Below are 7,325 nucleotides of genomic sequence, written 5' to 3' on the forward strand. Positions count from 1 at the left end.
GGGAGGAGAAAACTATTGAGCCCTACCAGCCTGTCACTCATAAGTTTCAATGAGCTTATGACTTCATCCTTCAAAAGTGAAATTTTAGAACAAACAAAAAAAAAACCCTCAAGAGAAAGGTTTTGAGAATGCTGAGTGTCCAAAGAAAGTAAGGACATTGTACCATTGTAGAGAAAAAAAAGATGCGGAAAGGGTGGCCTAAAGAACTAAACTCCTACTTGGCAAATGTCACTGTTGTGCACTGAAAGTGACCATTCGTTCAACAATTATTCACTAGGCCTTGGGAATATGTTACACAAAAACAGATATGCCCTTATAGAGTTACAGTCTGGACTCTAGAAGGAAAATGAAGGCAATAATGACCATACAAATAAATAACTACAAACTAAGATTAATACTAGGAAGAAGGAAAGAGTATCAGAAAGAGATTTGACCTGAGTTCTGCTGGATGATTGGAGAGAAATGGAATGAAATGTTCCAGAAAACAAGAGGTAGCATGCGTAAAGGCCTTGTGCTGTGAGGGAATGTGGCGAGAAAGCCTTGAAGGATAGACAAAAGCCAGACTACACAGAAGCTTGTTGAACATGTTAAAGAGCTTTATCTTAACCTAAGAGCCATGAGAAAACACTGAAAGATTTTAAATCAAGAAAGGAACCACACATAAAATTTGCATTAACATTTTTTTGGGCAGCAGTTAGAAGCAGATAGGAAGGGAGTGAGAGTGGCTATGATGAGACAAAATTAGGAAGCTGTCATAGGTCAGTCAAGAGATACTGCTTTGCATCAGGGTGATGGCAGTGGAGATTGAAAGAACTAGATGGATGTAAGTGATCTGGGAGATAAAATCCATAAAATATAGTGCTATATGAACAATGAGGTAGGCATGAGGTGGGGAGGGTGCATTTTGATAATAGGAGATCCTGAAAGAGAACAGTATTTGGTGGAGTAGATGTGTGTGCACATGTGTGTGTAATGTGTTCAGTGTTGGTCTGAGGTAACTTTAAAACAACTGAGGAAAGATACAGAACAAGTAGTTGAATGTATTGCTTTGGATCACAGACGTCAGATGTCTGATATATAAACATGATATGTAAGACACTTAACTGTTATTACTTTTCTGGCTCTCTATCCACTACATGTATATACATTTTAAAACTTATTTGAGCTTATGTGCTAATTGAAACCAAGGGAAAGATTATAGAATGAGAAACCAGTGGAATCTATGAACATATTAATTATCTAACATATAACATGTAATGACTGAGTAGAAGAGGATGAGCCTGCAAAGGATTAGAGATGAAATGGGAAGAAATTCAGAAAAGTAAATAACAAGTATTGTGGTGTACATGGTAAGGGAAAAGAGTGTTTCCAGAAGGGATGTGTACATTAACAGTGAACATTGCTGATGAGAGGTCAAATAAAATGTGAGCCATAAAGTCTGTTTTACTTAGTGACACCAGTGACATTAACCAGGTCTGAAGTGGGTGAGTGGGAGATAAATACATGGAGAAGTGCGTATAAGTAATATGAAGAAATTAGCTTTAAATATGGGGTGAGGAAAAGTAGGTTTACAGTTAGAAAAATGAATAATACAATAATTAATAAATAAGAATACAAGAATAAACTCTGTTTTGTGTACTCACAACTGTAAACCTACTTTTGCCCACCCCTGTAAAGGAGTTCCTTTGTCCTCACTGGGGATGAGGGTGATAGGCTGTTTGAAAATTTAAGTAAATGTGTGGGTATTTGTGTCGAGAAAATTAGAAAACTTCTTCCTGAAATTTCCTTTTATCTTCTATTCTCAAATCTCTGATCCCCTCTCCCTCTTTATACACAAGCACAGAATAGAAGAGGGCATCAGCCAGAGGCTTAAGGATAGTAGAGAAGTTCCAGAATAGTGACTTAACTGGACAAACATGGTAAAGATATTGAGTAGTGTTGCAGTCCTACATGTTTAAGTTTGTAAGTGTAAACTTACACTGACAATAGTTGGCTAGATATTATTGAAATGATGTGCTGCGAAATCTATGCTGAATAAGGAGGCAAGTGATGAAAGGCAGGATGTGAGTGAATGGAAAAAAGCAAAGGGATCAATAGACTGGAAGTCTCCATCAGCTTGAGGTATGACCATAGGGGAAGCAGTTGAACAAGCAAGCTGAAAGGGTAGGAGGCTGAGGTCAGAGAAGGAAAGACTTTGGTGATTTTATATCTCAGAATTTAGCCTTACTCCTTGGTGGCCCTGCCCTCAAATCAGACCATAATTCTAAGAACTGGGCTTGATAAATTCTTCCCTTGACTTCTTCCTGGTACCCTATTTCTTATTGCTTCGATACACTTCCAAGAATTTTAGAGATTGGAGTCTTGTCTCTGAAACAAAGTTGCTGTGGCTGATTTCAGCTCTCGCCCTCAACACCTTTCTCTTGCTTGAATCAATCTTAGTTTATCTGTCCGATTAATGGTTTATTCTGCTTTCCGTATTGTAGAGATCTCTGGTCTGAATAGGCTTGCTGCTATATAAATGCACTTAGTAAAAAAGATTAAAGGAACAGGAAAGGAGATAGGTTGGGAAGACATTTCTAAACTTTTTTTTTTGAATGATAATATTTGTAGAAGCTTTTTGGCAGACTGAAGAGAGAAGGCTGGGCCCACAGCGCCAAGAAACCTCCTGAGATGCTGGAAAGCAGACACGGGGATTGTGCGCTGCAGCCACAGCGACAGTAAAAAGGGAAGTCCAGCTTTAGCGGAACTGTGCTTCAGGATGGAAGCAGTGTTCTTCTTCCTGGAGCGGTGTCCCTAAGGTGGTACTCTTGGGCTGTCTCTGTCTTGGCTGCCTGCAGCCAAGGGAGCATCCTCACCTGGTGAGAGGGAGGAGGGGAACCCTGGATTGACCTACTGCCATGCCAGAGAGCTAAAGCAAGCCTATCATTGCCGCCATCCGTCCTACCAAAACCGTTATGTCAATGCCAAAAAGCAGCAGCCAAGGTCTCCCAACAGAAAGGTTCATTTATTTTCTTATACCCAATGTTTGTCCTAAAAGTGGACACATACACCACCTTCCACAGTAGTACTGTTTACCTGGCCTTCAGAGTCCCTTTTGCTTCAAGATATGTTTGATGCTGTCGATCTCTGAATTCTGATATGCTACTGGGCATAATATTTAAACATGAAACTGTTCATTGTCTTTCTCCATAGTTATGCTGGAAATACTATTCTTTCTCTTCTGGATATTGATGTTGGCTGTGCCTTATTAGCATATTAAAATGGCTGTACCTGAACAGACCATTCCTCCCTTGTCCAAATACCAGTGCAGAATCTGTTTGAAAATCCTAATCAAGCCTGTAACACTGCCATGTGATCACATGCTCATTGGAAGTAAGGAATGCTTCCAGTGCATCACAGACAAGTCAAATTTATGCCATCCCTTCTGTTGCTTTCTGGATCTCTTCATGAACCTGGTACCATACTCGAAGAAATTCTCTTGTCAATGTGAAATTGTGGGAGAAAATTCAAAAACAGTATCCAAAGGAATGTAAGCTTAGAGTCTCTTGCCAAGAATCAGAAGACAGTGATGATGACTTTCAGCCAGTTCATCTGTTAAGTGAATCCAGAGAATTGAGAATATCAAGAGGAGAAAATAAAGATGGAGGCAGTGTAACGAGCCAATGACGAAAAAGAAACCAAAGCCAGTGAAGAATACATACAGAAATTATTGGCAGAGGAGGAAAAAGAGGGAAGAAAACAGGCAAAAATAGAACAAAGAGATAAAAGAACAACTGAAAACTGATGAAGAACTAGCAAGGAAGCTAAGCTTTCATATTAATAATTTCAGTGAGGAAAGTGTCTTGGCTTCTCCCATCACAACCAGGTTGCAAAAGAAAAGTAACAACAAACAAACACACATTGGAGATATTCAGGAGTATTTGTCACCTGAATCTCAGTTTGGGCCAGTATCACTGTCACAAGTTGTGCAAGAAGGCAAGAAAAACTCCATGTCTAGAGAAACTGACAGTAATGATATAAAAAGCCCTAAGTGTCAAGGCACAAAAATTGAGAGATGCCAACGCTTTCTTCTCGAACATGCCTTGAAATTCAAAAACAAAATGCAAAGTCTTCAATAGAGTCACCTATGCCTCAGTTATATACCAGGGGTATAGGATCATGCCTTGAAAGAAAAGTCAAAATGAGACCAAACTACTTTGATAGAGAGGTATGTGGCACAATTTATAAGGAACCCAAAGCAAGAGTTCCATACTCTAGAGAAGCTGCAGTTAAGCCTTGTGGCAAAACAGAGAGTGGGTACACTATATTAGACATGGCACAGATAACTGGAAAAAACACAGTTAAGACAGAAAATGAAGAGTCAGAATTTTATGTATTGATCAGTAAAAAAGACATTTCCAAAAGAAAAAAAATAGGAATTTTTGTTTGAAAGAGTCAGGGACCCATGCTTTTCTGCAAAAAAAAAAAAAAAAATGGGGGGAGGCAGATAAAGTTCCCCAAAGCTTCCTCAGACCAACAGGAAACAGAAGTCACCGTCCCTGAAAAGCTATTAGATTTGGAACATCTACCTTTTGAGAGACAAAACCAAGAACAAGAGAGGTTTATTAACAATAAAGCTTCAGAAAGAGATGGATAAAGAACAAATGAAGCCAACCCGGCAAAAAAGATCCCTGGATTAATATCTGCCACCTGCTACATCCTCAGGTCCAGACAAATTGCTAAGTGGACAAAGGAAGAATTCCAAAGGCAGCAACTGCAAAAGACAAAGTGATATAAAGCATTCAAAAACTAAGAAAGACTCAAAAAATTAAAATTGGCAGCCTTCCTTTATGATCCAGTTGTAATATTCATTTAACCTTAATGGAAGAAAGATGACAAATTCTACTAGAGATTATTGCAATGTATTTAAAAGTGCATTCCTTACAGATATTTCAGATATAAAGAAAGTAATGCACAGGTAAGGGGAGTGTTTTATAATCTAGTATAGATGGATTGTGAAGCTTTCTCTTTTTTTCCCAAAATATGCATGTTTTATATCCTTTCCTCACCTTTTTCTCCTGTAGTAATCAAAGCAAGATTATACTATGCTAAGTGATAAAGAAATCCAAGTTTAAAAGTTAAGTTTTCTTGCTACTTTCCCATGTATTTGTATTGAAATGCATCTTGCATAACACTAAAAAGAATCCAGATACCATCTTTTAACTATTTTAATCATTATAGCATTTTCTTTGATATCAAGTGGGTTAGGATCAACATGAAATCCAAAAAATCAGTTTTCTCGAAAATTAGGGTTAATTGACAGGAAGGAAACTAGACTCGTGAGACAAAAGGTGTTAAGAGTCGAGGTGAGGCTGAATGGGGTGGATTGATCATTTGGAAGCATTGGAACGGAGCTGGCCATCAGAAACTGGATTGAGGATGGAGTAGCAGGTACAGTTTGGCAGAGCATTCTCCCTCATTCTTAAATGACACAGAAAACATTTGGGTTTTACAACTTTTCACACCACAGTATCTGGTGTCGAAATCAAAATTAGTTACTAAATTACCTAAACTTTTGGAAATTCACACTTCTATTAGTCTGCTATTCCAGGAAAAATAGGAATTTCTGTAGGAGAGTTATGTAACAATATCCTATGTTGTGGAATCTGAAGCATAAATAACCACTAGATTATTTTATTATATTATAATTTGTATTATATTGGCTTGTATTTGTGTTTATGGACAGGAATAGAAAGTATGATACTTGAGGTTTGCCCTATATTATGCCTCAAAGTTAACTCAGAAGGCAGTGATTTCATTTTGTAAAATTTAACTTAGAGACTATTAATCTTTGTCTCATTAATATGAACAACTTTGAGCAAACAACAGTTTTAACAGTATTTCTGCTGATATTTACTCATCTATCCTTTTAAGGTAAAAAATGCAATAAAATGTCTGAGGACTAATTTTAGCTTAAATTTGTCAATGTCTTAGCACATTATTGAGATTTTTTTCCTCCAAATTTTGTAACTGAATTTCTGTTAATCTTTGCATACTTCATGGCATCTGTTTCAATATTGATTAGGTAATTATGGGTAGAATTTTGATGCTAATTTAAAATTTAGTTTTCCCTTTCTCAAAAAAAAAGTGATTGCTCTCTGAGTAATGATTGTGGTGAAATGAAATGCAGTCAGAAACTAACCAAATTTGTCTAAAATAGACTAAAATATATCTTCTAACCAAAATGACATTTTTCAAAGAGCAATTTCACTTTACATTTTAGGGTAGATATTGTCAGAATGCCTGAAATTACAAGTTATGCAATCAAATCTTCCTGGAATAAACCATAACCAAAAAGGGGGAAAATAGTCTTCCTGACTAAAGTGGGTTTTAAGATAAATTTTATTTATTTATTTATTTCACATTTGGGTTTTTTAAAATTTTTTTCAAAGATTTTATTTATTTATTTTTAGAGAGAGGGGAAGGGAGGGAGAACGAGAGGGAGAGAAACATCAGCGTGTGGTTGCCTCTCACGTGGCCCCTGCTAGGTACTTGGCCCACAACCCAGGCATGTGCCCTGATTGGGAATAGAACTGGTGACCCTTTGGTTTACAGCCCGCGCTCAATCCACTGAGCTACACCAGCCAGCGCTCACATTTTTAAAAAAAATTCCCTCTTGCTGTGTCTTGTGATTTTCATTTTTAAGCACAAATATTACATATCAGATTGTCTTGGTTAATGTTTACATTTTAAAAGAGTTCCTGATTTATTTTTAGTGTCATTAAGTGTATTATAAAATATGGAATAACTAACTGGTCAGTTGTATGGCATTTTCTGTAGCTCATAGTTTGGTAATGAGCATTGGCAATAATAAGTAAAAATACAAATTCAATTGTTTAGAACTAATAACTGAAATCATAATGACTGTATCTTTTTAAAATTTCTCTTAATTTGAAGAACTTATCTAAATTTTATGTTCATTTTGAAACATTTTTTTTAGGTTGTTTTATTTAAACTGGTTGGGTTTTTTTGAGGTTAAATTGTTAGAAATTAGACTGTTAAGCATTTTAGCACTGATCATTTTGGGATGCTTGTGACATATTTTAATGGAATGACAAAAGTAGTTAGGCCTTTGTAAACCTCTCTATATTTTTTATTGAATGTAGTGAGGTGACATTGGTTCATAAAACAATACAGGTTGCAAGTGTACAACTCAACAAAACAAGTTTAAAGATAAATTTTAATTTCTCTAGTAGTCTTTCTAATAGTCCTCCGATGTATGCCTTTTTGTTAAAAACTAATGTTTTGCATCAGTAATCAGAATTCATTGCTACTTTTTACTCTCA

The 7,325-nt window shown here is 36.5% G+C and overlaps 1 pseudogene; it reads left to right on the forward strand.

The window, feature by feature from the left end:
• The first annotated feature begins 3,260 nt into the window (after positions 1-3,260).
• Positions 3,261-4,961, forward strand: LOC112303839 (E3 ubiquitin-protein ligase RNF168 pseudogene; annotated as a pseudogene).
• The last annotated feature ends 2,364 nt before the right edge of the window (positions 4,962-7,325 follow it).

This window comes from Desmodus rotundus, chromosome X (assembly GCF_022682495.2).
Source record: "Desmodus rotundus isolate HL8 chromosome X, HLdesRot8A.1, whole genome shotgun sequence".
Classification (NCBI taxonomy): domain Eukaryota; kingdom Metazoa; phylum Chordata; class Mammalia; order Chiroptera; family Phyllostomidae; genus Desmodus; species Desmodus rotundus.